This window comes from Cydia pomonella, chromosome 25, assembly GCF_033807575.1.
Source record: "Cydia pomonella isolate Wapato2018A chromosome 25, ilCydPomo1, whole genome shotgun sequence".
Lineage (NCBI taxonomy): Eukaryota > Metazoa > Arthropoda > Insecta > Lepidoptera > Tortricidae > Cydia > Cydia pomonella.
The window spans coordinates 10,985,652-11,008,087 of record NC_084727.1 but is presented as its reverse complement, the minus strand read 5'-3'; the positions used below and the strand labels follow the sequence as shown (position 1 = coordinate 11,008,087).

At 35.0% G+C, this 22,436-nt stretch overlaps 1 protein-coding gene across 1 annotated transcript in view; it reads right to left on the bottom strand.

Moving 5' to 3' along the window:
- Positions 1-16,621, bottom strand: part of LOC133531592 (single-minded homolog 1) — a 97,439-nt gene extending 80,818 nt beyond the window's left edge. Inside the window, exon 1 of the mRNA XM_061869900.1 lies at positions 16,287-16,621. The gene's annotated coding sequence lies outside the window, so the exon portion shown is untranslated. The remainder of the gene's footprint in view (positions 1-16,286) is intronic.
- Between the last annotated feature and the right edge of the window lie 5,815 nt (positions 16,622-22,436).

Genomic DNA, 22,436 nt, shown 5'->3' with positions numbered 1-22,436 from the left:
AGGGAAATGCCACAAATGCTACAAATTTGCTCTTAAATGTTCCATGACTGGTGCCGTTACCCTATGCCCTGTACATTTGTACGTAAGTATGACAGGGATGCAACACGTCGAACGTGGTTCGCGGTAGGCCCTCTGAATGCTAGCTGTTTTAGCCAAAACGCGTATTTGGGATGACGGATATTGTCAAAGGTTTTTCCAGGGGATTTGTCTAAAGTAGACATGTTTAGCAATGAATGTAGTATCCACGGTTGTAATGTTCTCCGTTTTTAAGTTCCGATGTTTAAACCTATAAGTTTCCTTCATCGCGTTTAAATTAAAGCCCTTAATTTAGTGTGTTCATTGTTACCGTAAAATGTGCCTACTGTGCGCCAAATTTTGCTCCAAAATTGGAAATTAATTTAAATAAAAAAAATTGTGATTAGGTATGTTATGTGATTATATATGTATGTGTGTGTGTATATTATATACATATACCAATGAAATGAGGTTGTGATATAGTTTTCGATATAGAAACCGTGTACCAAACAAAGTGCACTACTTAAGTATCTAATTGTTTAAAAGTCAGATATTTCCACCTACAAGAAGTTATTCACAATTCATCGATAAAATTGCCTGAAACCAGCCATTCTTTAATCTAAGCACATGCATTGTGTTCGATACATCGTACTCTAACATTCCAAAAAACTAACCTCATAATCGGATTGCCTACGTCACTATCGATTCCCGCCAAAACGAAATGGGTCATAGACAATAATGCGGCTCGCGCTTGCCACGGCACGCACCGCGCGAACCTTTTCCCGCCACTAAATTAAAAAAGTAACATGCGCCATGGACGTGTAACCTTTTTGGAACGTGCTGGATTGCGCATGGCAGTTTTGTCCTGAGTCTGATTTATCGTTCGGTGTTTTGTCCGATTTAAATGCGATGTGAATGAACGGATGTTCGTGTATGGTCTTTGTAATTGTATGTAATGTGATTAGTTATGTGATAAATGTTACGCCCTCGCTTTGTGGGCAGGGGTAGATAGTAAGTAAATAGGTAAATATTCTTTATTGCACCAACAATTATACATTTTACATACATGTAAAACTACAAATGAATTCATAAATGAATAATGAATGATAGTGTCATGTGCCTTATGTAAAGTTGTTATTAATTTCTAAAATCGTCATAAAAATATGACGTCAGACTTCTACCTCTGCAATAGAAAACGTTTTTCTAACATTTAAGTGTTTGTATGCAGGGGGGGTCAACTATATTTGTAGCTGACTGTACTTAAATATTAGGGAAACGTCTTCTATTGCATAAGATAGAAGTCCGACGTCTTATTTTTATAGAAATTTGACATTAATGACTGTGCCTCATTTTGTCATTGCAGAGTTTGGTTCAGCTCTAATTCCAGGTCGGTAGGTATGTACTTTTTGCCATTTCTCTCTCTATTTATGTTTAATGATGCACTCTCACAGCTAAACTTTTGAACGAATTGTTGCCTGTGCCATATTTCCGGACGTATTTGCAACAATTCCTTACCATCAGGCAATTTATGTGCTTATTTACATCATTAAAAAAATAATTAAATCTTCTCTTGCAGCTACAATGATGACATCAAACGTCCCTATTAATTTTTTTTACAAATTGAAATCTAAAAACAATCTTATTGCATACAAATAGCTTGTTCACCGAATTAGTTTCCGATTTAGCTAACTTAATGTTGTCAATTAGCAAAAAACAAATGAAAAGCTTCGTTAAAGAGCTGGCTGGATCACAAGGACCCCTGGAAGGGTATATCCTGTACGGTTGTACGTGACGAGACAATGGCCAGCCCAGTTCCCACGCGGGGGCGTGAAACCCCTCTGGGTACAGAATGGTGTTGGATACTGTTCCGGTAGATATCACTGTTAATACGTGTGGTAAACGAGACAAATCTTAGGGCATTCCATCAATTTTTTTTTCATTAAACAATTTATATTTAATTTTTTTTATTTTATTAAACAACAATACGAATATGTCGCTTACGAAATGTCACTTATCAAATGTTTCTGAAAATGATGAGAATGTCATATTTGTTCTGTTTTTTTTTTACTTTTTCATAATTAGAGTTCTGTACATTAAAAGAAAAAACGGGACTTATAGGATTACCTTGTTGTCCGACCTTCTGTCCGTCCGTCTGTCTGTCAAGCAAGACCCTTTATTTCGGGAACGCATGGAGGTATCGAGTTGAAATTAAAATCATATGCTCACTGCTCAGGTCTACCGTCCCTTGAAGCTGTGAAATAAAAAATACTTTTAAGTTAACGTAAAAAAAAGATACGGCCGTTTTTGCCGCAAAAAAAAAATTAACAATCTCAAGGGCATCAACATTTATAGGGTTCGGGCGTTGACCTAGAGCTATGAAATTTTACAAGTAATATCGTCTTTCACTACAAATTTAGAGAAAAATCTAAAAAAAAATACATTAAAAAAATAAATAAATAAATAAATAGTTAAATTTGTACGGAACCCTCGGTGGGCGAGTCCCACTCGCACTTGGCCGGTTTCTTTCAATTTTATGAGTTGGTTATCAAATTGACAGTATGTCGTATTCTTGAGCTTTACGTATTTAATTGAAGTAGCTGCCAAACAAAGCTAAAGCATTTCTTAAGCGACTTTCTCGCGGAATACCCCTGTAGTAATCATTGTGCCGTTTACCACTTACTTTCTTGGTTTTTCGAACTGAGACTTCTGCTAAAATTACAGAAACTACGCGTGATGGAAATGATGGAATTTCTGACCCGAAAATTAATTTAATCGAGGATTATTCAATATTTAATTGAAGCACCGCGAATTCTAAATTCTTGTACCACAAGCCTATGAGGCCTGCCTGATTGTAAGCAACCTCTGTAGCCTATGGACGCCCGCAACTCCAGAAGTGTTACCTACGCGTTACTGAACACTCCGCATTTTCGTTGAGCTCTCTGGCAACCTTACTCACGCGCAGGAACACAACACACAACAGTAGGGTTTAGTGTTATTTGGCTGCTATGTTCGAAAAACCTAGATTTTCAACCTGTGCAGTACACCTACTCCTACATAATAATATATACGTGGCCATTCAAGGACTTAAAATGGGTTACCTATTGCACTTTAGGAAGATTATTTGTTCGACGTTTCATTTGACCGAACGCGTTTTTTAAATAAAACTACTGAATATTTAGAAAGCTCACCAATCCAACCTAACCTAATGACTTCTACAGGATGCCTTTATAATAAATTTAAAAAATACGGTTTATGAAAAAAATGTATTCACAAATGAAAATTTGGCAAGTTCAGGCAAACATATTTTATAGTTACCATAGGATACCCTTAAAATGATTTCTATTAGACGCATAGATTGTTTGAATTTAAGTGCAGCAGTTAAAGGTCCAGGCTGCAGTCACTAACACTATACGAGTACCAGTTGCAATGGTAAAACGTCCGACAATTTAGCTTCTTATGTTAAAAAATTATAATATATTCAGTACAGAATTATTAAAGAGGGCAACATTTATCCTATGGGAACTGCAAAATAAGTTTGCGCGAATTGAAAATTTGCCAAATTTTCATTTGTGAATGCATTATTTTCAAAAACAGTATTTTTTTAGATTTATTTTAGGTTTATTTTAGATTTAATTTAGTCATATTTTAGTTTTAGTTTAAGTAGTAGGAGGGTATCCCAATATGGGACCGGCAAGAAACTCGGCGAACACATCTTTTCAAAACATTACATCTTATATAACTAACATTAACATGCATTGAATAAAAAGTATTTTTTTTATTCGGGCATCCATGGGGCATCCTGTAGAAGTCATTGGGTTTGGGTTAGGTTAGCTTGGTGACCTTCCTAATGATTCAGTGGTTTTTATAAATCAAACGTACAAAATGTGATTAGAAAATTGGTCGAATTAAGTCGTCGCATTAAAAAAAAAACATAGTTAAAAAAAAACAAACGGCTTAATTCGACCAAGTTTTAATCGGGTCTCCCACCCATAAAGTTTTAAGTCATAATGTATTGTTTGTCCGCATTTTAGTTAGTCATAATCTGGTTATTCTCAAAAACGCGTAATTTTTCAGGATTACCATACAACAAACCTAACCTAACCTAACCTACAGGTATAACCTAAGGAAATTCCTGAAAAAAACCTTTTCAGAATTATGACTAACGATAATCTGACAATCATTACATTATAACTTTCAGTAATTATGTCAAACAAAGGGATCCGGTTTTAATCACATTTTATACATATGTTTGTTTTATAAACACATTACATTGTTTATATATTTATATATATATATATATATATATATCTTTTTTTTTAAGCGAAATCTATAAACCTAGAATATATTATGCTAAAGCGATCGACATCAAAATCAAAGTGATTTGTTAAGATTTAGTTAGTGGAAACCGTTTTCTTCCGAAATGTAAATTTCATCAAAAAGTCAAAAACGTACGGTTAGGATCGCAAAGCTATTCTTCCCTCTTAACTATTGATGACTATTTCAGTTAACATTTACGTCGCTGATTAGTCTATTTCAATTGTCATAAAAACCGAAGCTATCTCTGTATGAAGGTTTGTCAATAAACTAGGTTTTATTAGTATTAGTACTCTGACATTGGGGACCTTTTACATCTCCAGATTTAATGTGTTTTTAACCATAGAGACTATACATCTCTATTGTATTGTAGTAATTATTTATTTTAAGATTATTATGATGTAATGTTTACCCAGGTATTGGCTGTTGTATTTATAAATGTTGTTATGTATTTTTCATGTCACTATATGATCAATGATGTTACTATAAATGTTGTATTGACTTGTAAAAGAGCCCTTGAGGCCTACTTGCAGAATACATTTTTGAATTTTGCACAAAAAAATCCCGAGAACATTCCATGGGAACTTTAGGATTTTTGAAAATTTTCTTTGGCTGTTGATAGCTGTTGCTATCACATTGTTATCAAGAAGTCGAAACTCTATTTTTTTGCGCACACGTCACGAGGCTACGGCGCATTATTCAGCCGCACGCACGGCATTGTGCGCTTTTACGATCGCAGCATGACGAAGATTAAAAAATAAACTGGCTTTATCTGTGCTCGTAATTATTTCATTATGGTAAATGTGATGCGCTCTAAAATTGAAATTTTGGTTTGATTTTTACGCCTTCAGTTTTTAATTTAGACACCCTAAATACTGTAGTAGAATGTAACAGATGCTCTTGATGGATATTTTATATTTTTTAAATTGCGATACAAATAATAATTATTAATAATTAAAAAGAAAGTGTCTGTGTCTGTGAAGTTGAATCAATATGTCAGTAATGTTTATTGCTTAATTAATCCCTTTACATTTACAAGTTCTTGATATTACTTTATAGAGCGATATTTTTTAAGATAATTGTTTAAGACCTAGTTGTCTAGTTATGAGATTATCAAAAATAAATAGACTATGACATCGTATATGCCTGATGGCAAAACATGGTGATACGCTACTATAATTATAAGACCTATTATGTACCCGTGTTTACAAATAAACGTATTAAAAAAAACTAAATCTTTTGATGACAAATTCAAAAAAAAAATGTTTCAAAAGCATTAAGCGGTATCCACACCGCACGACCGCGCATAGACAAGGCCAGGTTACTTTTTAAACGCGGGGCGGAGCCAGGGCCGCGCCCACCGCCCCGCACCTGACATCGATTGCAAATGTCTACCCGCGCGCGTCACGCCGAAATTCATGATCATCACAAGCATTAAATAAACGTTTTTGTTTAATAAATTACAGATTTTATATCGTGAAATGCAACTTTATTGATATTTATCCATCTAATATACTATGGCAGGAGGTTGTTAAAATATTTCGAGATGATTTAACGGTAATACAAGCAAGGCAGTAAACCAATATTCACAGAAGAGCAAAATAATCGAATTGGCAAATAGATAGGTACAATCCGTCGAAGCTAACTTTGCATCGACTTCAATAAACAAAGTGAGCAGATGTCATTATACCTAAACGTCATAATTATCATAGAGCTTCGACATAAATGGTGACATGGCCACACGTTGTCATTGCAAATGCCATGCAGAGCTATCTTTGTTGGACTCTAGTCGACAATAAATTTTAAAAAGCAGTGTTGTTTTAAACTTGCCCATTCGGTATTGTATTTACAGCAATAGGGTAAAAAATTACATAGGTACCTAAGGCTTATGACAGTTATGACGCCGAATAAAATGCAATGATACTTATTAATATTTTACATCGTGTTCTATTTATTATGAATTGGTTTACAAGTTATAAACCGAAAATGAAACCGGAACTGAGCTTTGATTTTTCGACCGTTTTAGTTTAATTATCCAATACTTTCTTTATAGGCTAATTAAATTAGATTTATTCGAAGAATTAATTCCCAGCAACCTGGAAATCGTTCTAATGCCTTGACTTGGTCCAGGAGCTTTGCAAATATTTTTGCTCTTTTTCAATTTTTTGCTAGTAGCTCGAAAACGGTACGTCCGACGGAAAATTTGCTCTAATCATGATGAAACTTAATAGATCAAAAAGGTACCTTAATATGAATTCGTAGTCAAAGTTGTAAACAAGGCCGCCATTTTGAATTTAATTATTTTTGGTATATCATGTTAAAACCCGAAAACGCCTTTTCACCAGTGTCTGATCCATCAAATCCTGCTGGTAGTGCCATTATATTTGATGGTGGGTTCCTTCTGTCTACAGCCAGTGGCTTGGCAATCCAAAGAAAATTAAATAAAAATAAGTTTCGGTTTCGACATAAAAATCGTGTTTCGGCTGAAATTTCGGTTTCGGCCAAAACTGCCGAAACTTTAGGCTGTGCCGAAACACATAAGATCTTAATTTTCGGTTGTGTCCGACCGAAGTTACGGTTTCGGTTTCGGCAGATTTCGGGAAAAAATCCGGTTTGGTCGGACATTAACCAAAACCCCGCCAGAAAAATATTAGTAAATACCATGCAATTATAAGTTATAAGACCACTAAAGCGCGTGCCGATGACTAGGTATAGTCTGTATCTTTAGATATTTAAAAAAAGGTAAACAAAATCTACCCTCAAATGGCTCCTTAAGGCAGCTGAGGGTAGATGAAAACATTACATGATCAAATAATGTAGGTTTAAAGTCAGGTCGTTCAGTGACAGATCCAGGCGGTTTTGTATTTGGTTGGTTAACCAATAAATATTAAAACTACCCGAAAATGTACAAATTGTGTGTTTACCTTTATTTAAATACCTAAAGATACAGACTATAAAACAGCTAGAACTATTGTAATTTTAGACTTTATTTTGTAGGTGTTTAGCATATTTTCTTGAGAGCTTAGGGTAAAAAAGTATTTTTAACCGCCTTAAAAAAAGAAGGTTCTCAGCATGACCCGTATGAATTTTGTATGTATGTATGTTTGTCCGCAATTATCTCGCGATTGGCTGAACAAATTTTGATGCGGTTTTCAGAAAAGTGATTGTTACTTTCTGGAAAAGGTTTTAGTATATATGGATGGTTTGAAAAAAACAATTGGACCCGGTAGGTGGCGCTGCTATCGGTATATCATCAAATTTGATTTGAACCGATTTAGATGAAATTTTGTGTGTATATTTCAACGGGTTCCTGGATGGCTCGGAAACACTATTGGACCCGGTAGGTGGCGCTGCTGTCGCATTATTTTTCTTTCTGGAAACTTAGTAACTCAGTCGAAGATTCTTTAGGACATAATATGAAATAGCGCTTGTAGGTACAGAAAAAGGAAACCTATCCACCAAATTATATTTTATCGAATTCTGACGAATAAGAAATAGATAACAAATTACAAATCTGCCCGTTCATAACTCGCGTAAGACGCAGTGTGTCCCCAGCATAACCTGTCATAAAAAGAACACCTTTAAAAATTAAAATGACAAACATTTTCAAACTCGCACCCCAGGGTGGCGCGCGCCGATTGGTCAGCAGCGGGGCGCGGAGCTCACGGCTCGACCAATCAGAGCCGCCGCTGGAACGTGCCCTATCTCCGCTTCCCCCTCGGATTTGAGGGCTCTAGGGTTGTGTTTACGCTGCATTTTCGTTGTTTGTCGATTTAATTGATGTTCGTTTTTTAAAAGGTATTTTAAGGGGCCGTTGAAGTGACAGCGCTCGGGTGTCGAGCGGAGCGGAGAGGATTAGGTTTCTTTTAAAGGTGTTTTTCTTAGGTTGAATTTCATAAACTTAAGTGAAGCTATGTACTTCTTCTTCCTCGCGTTGTCCCGGCATTTTGCCACGGCTCATGGGAGCCTGGGGTCCGCTTGACAACTAATCCCAAGATTTGGCGTAGGCACTAGTTTTTACGAAAGCGACTGCCATCTGACCTTCCAACCCAGAGGGTAAACTAGGCCTTGTTGGGATTAGTCCGGTTTCCTCACAATGTTTTCCTTCACCGAAAAGCGACTAGTAAATATCAAATGATATTTCGTACATAAGTTCCGAAAAACTCATTGGTACGAGCCGGGGTTAGAACCCGCGTGAAGCTATGTACATAGTACATAATATGGCTATACACGATGAAATTTAATCGGTGACCAGGAATCAATTTTTCTAATTAGTGATTGATGGCAATCTTACTGGAAGTTAGAACAAATCTGCTTATTATATTGATTTGTTTTTTTTATAGTATGTCGAAACAATACACTATACTAATATTCTAAATTCAAAGGAAATTGTACTGTTATCTGTATTTTAGGCATTCATAAAGATATTCAAGAGTGATAATGATAATATAGACGCACATAGTAAATTTGGTAATAGAATGATCGCTTGCACCCCTAATTTCGATTCAAAGATTCAAAAAAGAATTTATTTGCACCGAATACACGTATAATCCCCCGTGCCGGATTACTGTGTGTGCCGGTCCAACGAGGTGCCGGATCACCGAGACTTTACTGTATTTAATAATTATATACAATTCTTGATCTAATAACTGACTCGAATTTATTTTGTGCAAAAGTGCATTTGATTGTTTTTTTCTTTAAACGTTTTTATTGCATTCATTTAATGTACTGTTCTATATTTCGTAACTTAATGTACAGTCAGCAAAACTATTAGCTTAGCACCTCTAAATGTGTGCGAGTGCTAAACTAATAGTATAAGTGACTGTAGCATACTACGCATGATACATTAAAACAAAAAATATCTATAATTAAAAAAATATTAATACTATGTTCAAAAACGATTATAAATAACTTTAATAACCTAATAATGTTTGCAAAGAAAATAAATAGGTATATATTTTTAATAAAGGAAGGTTATTTACGTATACATGTAGCGAGGAATGACGGTTCCTATGGCAGTTCCTTTAAGTCTCTTTTGGTTGGGCTTAATATACCTAATTAAAGTGACTGAAGAGCTGGCAGCTTTCTCGCACAACGTATCAGCATCGCTATACAGCGGGGAAATGCTGCCAGCATCCTCGGCACCATGCCAAAGGCGCCAAATTTTTTAGACGTATTTTAATTTTATTTAGTATTAGTTTTTAGTTTTAATTTAGTTTTATTTAATAGATAAGTTAGTTTATTTTTATTGTGCCCGACATTTAATTACTATTGAAGAAATACGTTTTAAAGTCTATATTTTATCATTTATAATTTTACAGAAGATTGACATTTAAACTGGGGTCCATATTGGGTTGCATAAAAATTTAAGTCATATTTTTGATACGCAGAGGGTCGGATTTAGGGGAGGGCAACCGGGGCTACAGCCCTGGGCCTCCACAAAAGAGGGCCCCCACGATAGAGACTTCGAAAAATTTACCATTTTATTTTGGAAAAAATTTGGGGCCAGGGGGCCTCCACTCCTTTATTTCCCGAGGCCTCCAGACCTCTAAATCCGGCATTGGATACGCATAACAACTTGTGTCATTATCATCATTGCGCATGCAAATGAAAAGTCATATTATATTGTGTCATACGTTTTTAGTCATAATATTTGATGACATACCTACATAGAAGTTAACTTTTTTTTTTGCATACCTAACGAACAAAGCCTCACATTTTTTGCGAATTAAAATTATGACTAAAAATTATGACATAACTCATTTATGACAAAAATCCAGTTATGCTCAGGAAAAATATGACTAATGATTTTTATGACTCACAATTTTATGCATAAAGTGTTATGACAATTAAAAGTTGTTATGCGACTAGAGGGAGTCCCTTTAAAATAACACATGAACTGTCTGGGCTGTCAAAATCACTGCCAACTTATTTTGGTCTGACTCTATCCGTATTTTTATTACTTAAATCATATATTTTTAAATAAATTGATAAACTAAACTTCAAAAAATGACTACAAACATTTAAAATGACTGCTACTCCATACAATAATGAACTAACACGGGGATAAAGTCTGTCAAGCCATTTCCGTCAGTAGAAAAAAAGCGGCAAAATTAAAAAATGTAAGCGCGAAGGGTTATTCCATATAAAATTATAATTTCACGCCTTTTTCTACTGACAAAGTTGATTGACCGGCTATATCATTCGCGAGAAGTACTTTATAAGTTTTACAGAGCTTAATGAAACCTACAGTCATTAGACGTGTTAACTACCCATAGCAATAAATAAAATAACAAAATGCCAACCGACACCGTCTTTTATTAACGGCCACATTTAAAACAAAGAACAAAAGCGATAATTCAAATTGGAAATCGTTCTGAGCGAACAAAGGTTTGTTTTTAATTTTTTACGTTCGAAATACGAAACTGTTTTGACGTTGCGCCTGTTCGGGCCCGACGGATTGCGTGTTCCATTTTTAAAATTTTATTGCTGCGCGGAGCATGAATAAAGGTATCGATACTTTTATTTGGTATCGATAAGCGTGAGATGCGGTCGGGGTGACGGATTGTGTTAATTGCGCCGCTCAATCAAGGACAAACATATTTTTCATGCAAAAAAAAACAGTGAAATTTAAAAATAAGAGTTTGGTTCAAAATTATTTCGTTGTCTTGTTTTTCATGTGACAAAAAATGTGACGGAGTGGAGCTTTTTGTTTGGGATGAAATTTAGTTACTTAAATTTTTTTCTCAAGAGAATTATAATGTACAGCTGGAGAGAATTATATGTCATTTTATTTTATCAATAAAAAACAAAATAGAAGCGTAACAGAATGGTCAGAAACAAAACAACAAAAATAATTTAGACCCATTTATCAAAAAAATTAGTTTGGATTAAGACGATATATTTAACACTACGTTGTTTGTTATCGCGTTGCGCGAGGTATTTATAGGTATTTATTCTTTTACGGAAGAATTGCAACACATTCGTTTTCTCTATTGCTTCTCTATTTAGACAACGGCCAAATATCTTATTAGCATAGACATGAACGTTACATATAAAGGCTCCTACAGACTTTGCAACAAATGGCATGCGATTTTTGACAATTGCTAGTTAAGAGGGAAAATATACCACTTCCATACAAAGAGAGAAAATGTTTTTCCACGTTTAAATATTTTCCGTTCTCCATAATTTTTAGTATGTTATTGACATAATGAAAAACTAGGTTTAAGGGTTTTCCTTTTTTTTTTCAATATTAGCAAAAAAGATTTTTTTTTCATGAAAGCGAACCTATAAACCTAGAATATATTATTCTGAAGCTATCAACATCGAAATCAAAGTGATTTGTTAAGATTTAGTTAGTGGAAACCGTTTTCTCCCGAAATGGAATTTCATAGAAAAAGTACCGTTATTTTGTTAGGATCGCAAAGTTATTCTTCCCTCTTAAGTAGGGCCAATTTTAGACCAACGAATTCAATCGATCAATCAAATGCCGCAATGTATCGCAAATTGCAATATTATAAAAGGGGCCTAGCCAAGATTACAATAGTACATTGACAAACGCCGAACGAAAAAAAGAGTACCACGAGGACATGCTACGCAATATTCACTTGGCTATTTCCATTCGTTATTAAAATTTTAGCGTTTTCTATCAACGATAGCCATCTTGGATAGGCGAACTGGGGGCCTTTTTTATTGGAGTAAAAGAGAAAGTTCCCCGCAATTTGCGAATTTCGGTCTCCCAGCCCTTCAGAAAATAACCATAAAGCGAATTACCAAACTAATGTTCTTATGCTTTGTTTTATAGTTTGATCACCCATTTCTGTAAGTATCTAGAAGCACACGCAACCCTTTTATTGGGATGATAGGTTGATAGGTAATAAAACAGTTCCCAGAAAGTACTATAGTGAATAGTATTACTGTATTAAAGTACCTAATATTAGATTCGAATTTTTTGTTATAGTTTATGATAAAATGGTTTGGTATATTTCATTTATTTTATATTTTCATTTCATTTTTTTTTTTCATTCAATCTTACGTGCTAAATGACATTACATTACTTAGTGTCTAACATGTATTAAGTAAATGAGATATCATTATTAAATCAGAATAAAATGTCATATTATACAAAGATATTTCATTTGTTACATAAGTAGGCACTATTGGTATGAATGTATTAATAGAAAACGAGTTATAAATTATATCAAATGTCAATTTTAGAATTTTAAATAATAGGCAATGTCCATTCACTCAATATAAAATTTATTACAGTACATATGGGGCTACTTTATAGCACTAGTGCGAGAAGTAGCATATTATGTTACTGTGTCGAACATTTAAAGGGCCATATGTACTGTAAAACGTTGTACGATACATGTGCGAATAGGTAATTCGCAACTCGTGTCGATTTAAAACACTCCCTTCGGTCGTGTTTTAATTTATCGCCACTCGTTTCGAATTTCCTATTTTTCGCACTTGTATCGTAATGTACTATTTTATAATAGAGAGCTTTTCAGTCGAGTACCTTGTTTAAGCAACGAAGCTTGCTGGGTTGCCTAAGTATGGTACGAGATTGAAAAGCTTGATTATAATATAATAAAATAGTATACAATCCTTTTTCTATGTGTCATCTAAAATACTTAATACTGTTTTTACTATAAAACCTAAATAATTTATGAAAATTGGTAAGAATCTCAAGATCAACGCGCGACTCCCGCTCCGCGCCCCGCACCCCGCGCCCCGCGCCCGCATAGTCTTTTCTATGGGAGCGCGGCGGCACGTGATTGGTATTTTTTTTTTATAGTTGACTACAGCGTATCGAAAGGAATTTTATAGTTGAGTGGGAGCCCATACATGAAAAGTACGCAATTATAGTTTGGAATACGAAATCTTAATTCAACCACTACAGTCGACGAGTAGAAAAATTCTATTTACCATTCTTCAGAGCAAAATCAGTATTACATGAACTCTTACGTTTAATGTAGGTAATAGGGGAGAAATTAAAAAATATATAATAATAGTTATTTCAGAATTTCTTTTTAAAAAATTTAAATGGGCTAGGTTCGTGTGAGTGTGGGTGTGATGTTGATGTTACATTACGAGTGTTGATTCCACGCACAATTGCTACAAGTCGCCGTCCCACGAGTCCAAACGTTAATACTTCGGGTTAACGATCCGCCGGCCGTTAACGTTGCTTGTTGGTGCTACGTTGATTTGACAATCGGTTATACACCTAAATAGGTAGCTATGTACTAATACATCGGATTGTAAGGGGCAAAGTTTTATAATAGGTAAGGAGTTCTTTAATCGATAAACACAGGTATCGATATTTTTCCCATATACTAGTATTATCGATGTGAATTTGAAATAGAGGTGTATTGTCAAAGAAAACTTTGTAGCCACAGTACATTTACTGCCATCTTTCGACACACGATTAAAACTTTTAGAACGCCATTTGACTTTGATCCTTATTGTTTAATGATATGTGTAAAAAATTTTAAATACTAAAAAGTGGCGCCATCTAATAGATCAAAGGCCAAAGGTATGGCGACATCGTTTCGAGAGATTAGGGTGTGCCTGGTGTTTAACACATATCAGTGATAGAATAAGAGTCAAAGTCTAATGGCGTTCTAAAAGTTTTAACCATGTGTCAAAAGATGACAGTAAATGTACATAGCTATGTACAAGGTTTTCTTTGACAATAGAAAATAAATATTTCAAATTCTCTTTGGTATTACTAGTGTAGTATTGTTAGTAAAAAAATGATTTGTAACATTTGCGCTTACTTCACTTGTAAAGCAAGCTATGTACACTTGTTTTGAATCTCGTGCTAGTTTTTAAGCCATAATATGCAATTGTATGTTTCTCATGATATTCTACGATATCTGTTTAATGTACCTAATAAAGTAAAAAAAAAATGCAAATATCAGTCGTTTCATACTGTTGGCTGATGGATCAGACTTTGAAGTGATGATTTAATATTAAAATTAGAGACTAGTAAATATTCAAGACAAATAACTTTCATACAACCCGCGTTCCTCGCGACAGTCGCGGCTCTTTTCATTTTCACTATTTTTCATATTTCGTTTTATACGTATAAAATATTTAACCTACTGCTTTTATGGTTTTAAATATACTAGAGACGCCTATGTATTATTTATATTACTTGTAAATATTTGGATGTATGAATTGTGTAAAGCACCTACTATGTTTTGTTAACATGATGTCGCCTACGAACTATCTGCTTTGCCCGAAGGTTGACTGGTAGAGAATGTCCGCATTTCGTACGATCGTATTTTCTTCTATGCAATAAAGAGTAAATAAATCATAAACTCAACCAAGAAACACATATTTCTCGGATTTATAATTTAAAACTTACACTGTTGATATGTAGTTACAATAGTAAACAAGTACGGTTTCGTATTGCTTTGTTAATAATTTATTACGAACACATTCTAAGAATATATTACTTGCCGGTACGAATTGCAAAATTGTGAAACCCGTTCAGTGGCGTAACAACATAATCAAAAACTTTACATAACACACTTTATATATTTTAAATTCTGGCAGAACCCGCCACTTCTGCAATCCAATAGAAGAAGCCTCCATTCCATTTTTCCTTTAATAACATAAAAAAATTAAGTAATCGCTCGCAGACGTATCTGCTAATAAAAAATTTGTCTAGTAGGTATTTAAAATACAATCCGTATTCATATTATTAATGCGAAAGTAACTCTGTCTGTCTGATAGCTCTTTTCGCTTTTAAACGTAAATCAGCAATTTACCGCTGAACCGATTTAGATGAAATTTGGCATGGAGATAGTTTGAGGCCCGAGGAAGGACATAGGACAGTTTTTATTAATCATCATCATCATCTCGTGCAGACTAGGCTACAATTCTTTATTGTAAATCACATAGGTAGGAAGGTAGCAAAAATCCAAACACAAGCATTAAAGTATTATAGCTAAAAAGCGATCTCTTGTAGATAACCTATTATGGATAACGGTAAAAGGCTATGATGTAAGGAATTTTGTTGTCTTGTAATATATTTTGTTAGCTACATTACTTTTAAAATTCAAATAATAAATAAATATTATAGGACATTATTACACAAATTAACTAAGTCCCACAGTAAGCTCAATAAGGCTTGTGTTGAGGGTACTTAGACAACGATATATATAATTTATAAATATTCATAAATTCTTAAATACATGGAAAACACCCATGACTTAGGAACAAATATCCGTGCTCATCACACAAATAAATGCCCTTATCGGGATTTGAACCCGGAACCATCGGCTTTATAGGCAGGGTCACTACCCACGAGGCCAGACCGGTCGTCAAATAACTAAGTTTAGTACTAAGTTTTAGTATACCCATCTCTCCATAATCTGGTTTCATATTCTTCCTATTAATACATCTAAGCGCTTTACATTTTATATAATCTATTAATAATCCATATAATCCATTCCATTTCAGTTAGGATATTATTTCAAACAAACGAATTGTTTAATTGCACAATAACGTTTACAGTATATCAGTTACATTTTCAAATAAACAATTATATATCAATAGAATCTTATAATTTCATTTGGCTTGGCTTGGTAGGCAATTAAAAAAAACTGATTTGTTTAACAGGGTATTCACCTATGATTAGTCAAATTAGATTTTTTACGAATACTGTCAAAACAATTTAACAATATGGAATTTAGCTATATAAAGAAACTGCTATATGTAGTGACGTCACGGTCAAAACACTTTTATTCAATTGAAGTTGTGGCAAAATATACCTGATATCTATGTTTTTCTAATAATTATTTGGTTTTATATCGTGCATGTCTTGAAATATTTTTTTTAAATACAGGAAACATCCCTATTATGCATTTACAGTAGACATGTTCGAAACACTTTATTCTTCATAATCGCAGTATTAAAAAATCTATAAAAAAACTTGTTATTACCTTATAGGAATCCAATAAGCGCTGAAAAAGTCCGGCACTCGCAATCATCCCCGATCATCACACTCGCACCAAAACATCGACTCAGCACATCACTACACTCACAATTTCAAAATTCAAACGCGTCACATTTTAAACATAGACAAAAGGGTGCGTTTCAAAACGATTATTTTATAGGTTAATTAATTAAAGAGAAAGCCCGTGTCGCCTGGCGCGCGGTCGGCGGTTGACTGACAGGGAGCTTTCATCTCGTTCGCGCTTATACGCTGTCGCTGTCACACGTTACCGCGTTAGCTTTTATGGAAAGCTTACGTTGTTCATTATTGATAACTACCTATTTTCCACGCCTAAACGTTTTTCTCATAAACGTGATGGGAAGAATAGACTGGAATAATTTCTCGGTACGTGTATGGTGCTTACTTGTAAGATGATAAAATTAATAAGTATACTCACAATTAACACATATACAACTTCAATTTTAGATGTTCATGTTTTGAGTTTGAACAAGCACCCATTGTGAGAAATACAATAATGCACAATAAATTTGTGATGGACTTTATCCCGTTGAATTAGGAGCTAATATTGCCTGATTGTTCATGAATTGTCAAAAAAACTGTTCGACACAATAATAGCAATACTTTGCAATGATATGAGGAATTATTTATGTACTTTATTCATCGAATTTTAAACCGAAAGCACATTCTATTAAGGTAGTTTTTAAAAACATAGCAGAATAGGATAGAATTATTTGACGTTGGGAAGCATATTGCTTTATCTAAGGCTTAACATTTTCGGTGTAATATTAGATATATTAATGGCACCAATCATGGGACATTTAAGAGAAAATTTGGAGTATTTTTGATATTTCACCGACATCTGTAAAACTTCTATCGATGCTTTAAAAGTTAAATGTCCGATTCGTCCTTCATGTTTTCTATGTATTTCATGAAAGATACTTCAATTGGTTTCAATATTATTAACCAATTAAAACTATGGTTTTGTGCTCCAGTCGTGGGATGCATGGCGTAATTAATTTTCAAACTAACAAATATCAATGAAAAATTAAAGTTAAGCAGCTCTTTGGCTCTTGTTTATGGTAAAATGTTGCCAGCGATTAAAAACTGATGGTAAATACTTGTTTAACAGGATTTGTCTAATATATAGTTAGTGACGCAATAATCATAGTTTTGTTATTTTGCATTGTGTTATTTGTGCTTAACAAATTAGATTTGATATATATAGGTTAAAAAGACACGGGATCAGCGGGGTGGTCTACCTAGTGCCAAAAATATGTATACACGACCTTTTTGCTTATATATTAGGGTAGTGTGTACATATTTTTGTCACTTTGTCTGTATCGATATTTAATACCTTGACCTACGTGCTACGGCGTAGCAATGTTAAAAGCTTCACTGAGGTAAAATAGTTTGGAGATACAATGTAACCGCTGTATCGTTTTACTACGAGCGCTATTCTCCTAGCCCTACTTATAGTGCTGCTCCTTAGCCTCAACTATGGTCCGCGGTCCCATCCGGCAGAAAGCACGAAACTTGGCATGCATATAGCTTTTGAGTTTATAAGAATAAATATGTAGAAGTAAGTAGGCGTGTATTTTTGATATGACATAATCAAAGGGTAATTAGTTTAGGCTGTAATATAATGAACACACTTTTATAGGTTTTATAAAAAAAATACTACTTCTATTTTTCACAAGTGACCATGATATACTTACGAAATAAATTGCCGCTCGAAAATAAATCATAAATTAATTATGCTCTGTAAATTTTAAAAATCTTTCAGAATTGTTTTATAGCACTAAAACATACGTATAATTAACGTTTGTGGTTATATCACAAATACACACTGTATACGTTTTTTATATACATATTACAGTTCTTGACATACAGCCCGACGACAGGCGAACGGACCGATAAACAGTGCGGTGTTTGTTACCCTAAAATGCATAGCAAAACCTGTAACTTCTTCAACAAGATTCTAAGAAAATGCGCAGTAAATCCGAATAAAATACCCATTTCCCTGCCATAAACGCGAGAAACGAGCTCCTTAAAAAAACACTTAATTTCCATCTGACGTTTGCCTCTTGCCGCCTCCCTCCGCTCCCATTGGCCGCGGCGCCGCCAATAGATTCCAGCCGATTTAAATTTTGAATTTCGAACGTAAATTGACTCCTTCAACACTTTTTCTTAATTTATTGTCTTGGCGTCAACCAGGCAGTGTTATGGGAGATAAATTTTACAGATTTCTTTGTGCGGTTTGCACTGAAATAAATTAAGTGTTCAGGTTTATTTTTTGTGTCAGATGCGTGATATATTACGACACATGTAACAATATTTTATGAAATTATACTGTCTCAAGTTTTTCTGTGTTTCAATTTCTTAAAAGCAATAATGTCTGGCTGTCTATTTCATTTGTAATAAATACCCATATTCATTCATTAAAATGTTCACATTTTAAATTTTTGACACGAAAAAGTATCTATCATGTATGTGTGTATCCAATTCGAAATGATAAAAATATATTAAAATATAAGTCCAACATTGATTAAACATATGTTTTCCTAATAAATATGCCTTAATCATTAACGAGGTGAACAAACAGCAACTAATGTTAATCGCGTCCTCCATTTCGCAGATTGAACTAATTTCCACCCCTCGGCCCACGGGGGGCTATTGCGACACGCGGCATTTCCAGCGGTAATTTAGCGTGTAAATCAATGACTCTGACTTGTTAATTTTTTCATCACACCGACTCGTAAAGGATTTCTTTATTCTTTAAAAACTAATGAGAAAGTTGCATTTTGTCCACAGGAGTGACAAATGAATTTGATGCAAATTTTGAGCTGTTTCTTCACGTAGAATAAACTTTGTGATCAGTTTAATAATAATTTTTGAATAACGTTAATATGGTTTGATCTGTTTTTTTCTACGTAAGTAGTATTTTTACATGTGTTCACTCAGGAGTAAATAACCATTTTATTATAAACTTTATACGAAGATATATCGTCTTAAGAGGATATTGTAGTTAAAGGGCCAACACACATACGACGTCGTATCGTGGGTATGTGTGTTGGCCCCGCGATACAACGTCGCAACGTTGCCAGTGGGGCGACACTCCTTTCGGCTTTTCTCGGCGCCGTTCGGCTCATCATTGCTCCGAGCAATTATTAGGGTTGGCACAACGTTACGTCCCTATACTAATGACTTGAATTTTGACAACCCTAAATGGCCGAAAGGGATACAGCCATACATAAGAAAGGGACAGTACGATTCGTCCCTGAATCGCTATCAAACTTCGGTTTTGTAGGAAGTGTTATTTTTGTACGGTAGTACTAGTACCATTATTTATTTTTTTGACGACCAGTCTGGCCTAGTGGGTAGTGATCCTGCCTATGAAGCCGATGGTCCCGGGTTCAAATCCTGGTAAGGGCATTTATTCGTATGATGAGCATCGATATTTGTTCCTGAGTCATGGGTGTTTTCTATGTATTTAAGTATTTGTACATATTTATATATTATATATATCGTTGTCTAAGTACCCTCAATACAAGCCTTATTGAGCTTACTGTGGGATTTATGCTTACCCCACCCACCCATGCACCACCCATGTTTGAACTCTCAGCACCAGAACTATAACTTTCTTAAAGCCCCTAGAAGTTGCCGTTATAGATAAGTCTCTTTCATTCTAGCCCACGATTCACTGTATTTATAGATAAGTGTAGCCTTTAAACGATAGAAGATAAGAGTGCTACCATCACAAGAATCAATTTCGTAGCTGTACAGAATAGTCCCCGTACAGTTAAATGACAAAGTTTTAATGAGAAAACTGTAACCATCCCTCCTCCATAACTCCCCCCCCCCTACTTTCTCGCCTCCTCACATCAGCTCCGCCTGACTTTTGCACAATTTTACTCATTTTCATAATTACTTCACGCTAAACTCAATCGAAGTTAACTTTAAGGGCCACCTCACACTAGCGTCTTTTGAGCGTCGGCGTCTAGTCGGCGCTATGGAAAATGGCGTCGCTGCGCAGTTGCGCCAACGTTGCGTCGAGCAGAGCCTGTGGCTGTCGGTAATTAGCACCCTCGTATCCAAAATGTCACTTACCCCTTCGTTGCACAATGTACTATTTTCTTAAGGTTACTTTCAGTTAGCAATCTAGGTATTAAAAAGATCGTTATATGGAATCGGAAGTTTAATATCAGAATGATATTATACAAAAAAATCAATTATTTAGAACCATATTTTCATTGTTAATCATACAAAAATGAAAAAGATAATTGGAAAGTTAAATGTCCTAGTGCAGAAACGTATCACTTTCAACCTGCTACGTAATATAGGTAGATAAACAATGAGTCACTTTCAGACCATAAGAAATGAAAATATGTTTTAGATATTAAAATACACAGGTATTATTAGAAGTATTAAAACAAATTATTCTCAGTAAATATTTTAATTTGTTTTTATTTCAAGTAGAAACACTACTATATAAATTATAAACTTATATAAATGTCATCTCTACTCATGTTGTGTTGTGTTCCTGCCGGTGAGTAAGGTTGCCAGAGCTCAACGAGGGGGGTGGGGTTAGGGTCGGCAACGCGCATGTAACTCCTCTGGAGTTGCAGGTGTACATAGGCTACGGAGACTGCTTACCATCAGGCAGGCCGTATGCTTGTTTGCCACCCACGTAGTATAAATATACTTACTAAGAAAAAGTGACCAAGGCCTCCAGTGCCCCAGGCTGGAATCGAACCAGCGTCCTCTGCTATCGCGGCAGGTGCCTGAGCCACTCGGCCACCGGGGTCACGGCGGCAGTGGTCGAATTTTCCAAGTACATGCATTTATATATGCATTTCTTACTAAAATCTTATGCATTTTTTCTTAGTAAGTAATAATAATAATAATAAAGCCATTTATTCCATATTTCTCATATAGATATACATTTAAATTTTGTTAGTTGGTTGTAGTAGAAAGAAAAATAATTAAATTACATAAATTAATTTGTTAGTCATAATGCTAATTAAATATGGACCCCTTCTGGGTAAAGGCCTCCTCCATCCTCTTCCATGCCTCCCTGTCCTTGCCCAGCTTCATCCAGTCGGCTCCTGTCACTTGTGTGGTATCATCAGCCCACCGTCTTAGATCGACCAACATTTCATTTTTTTTTGACGATCGGTTTGGCCTAGTGGGTAGTGACCCTGCCTACGAAGCTGATGGTCCCGGGTTCAAATCCTGGTAAGGGCATTTATTCGTGTGATGAGCATGGATATTTGTTCCTGAGTCATGGGTGTTTTCTATGTATTTAAGTATTTATAAATATTTATATATTATATATATCGTTGTCTAAGTACCCTCAACACAAGCCTTATTGAGCTTACTGTGGGACTTAGTCAATTTGTGTAATAATGTCCTATAATATTTATTTATTTATTTTATTTATTGGTCCCTTCCAACGCGTGGTTTCTATGGTCCTGACTGCAACCCTCCACCCTCTTAGTGTAAGTAAGTATGTGACATTTATTCCAGTTTACGCAGGTATTGTTTTTGACGTATATATTTATGAATAGACTCCTCACCTATTGTTATTTCATGTCACCGATCCTAACGAGCGACGAACAAAACCAATTAAGGCGCGTCCACCCCGCGCTCGTTAGCGGCACGTGGCGTGCGTCGCGCACGCCGCTTGGCTTTTTAAATGACGAAAAATGCTACACGTCTAAGTCTGTACAGACTTTGACATGATAAAGTGTGAATTGCCATTATAATAGAGTCCGCCTAAGCTAAACATGCTTTGACATGGCAAAAGTGTGTAATTGCCATTATAAAATAGGCTTATGGCAAACATTTCATTTTTGGTAAAAGCTTGCATCGCTGACTGTACTTTTCTATTCTAAAAACTCCAAACACAATTACTTAGGTTGCGTTGTTTTATCACAAGAGTTCCCATGGCCACCTCCTATCTCCATCATCAGATCAGCTCGATGGTATATGGTACCATAATATTGCTTAAAAATTATATAATAAACTAAAGACCGAAAGGAACGTAATAATACCGATATTTTTTGTATGAAGAAAAAACCGGTTCCGAGCTGTGCTCCGTACATCAGTTTTCTTACCAAATCGCTTATTATTTTCG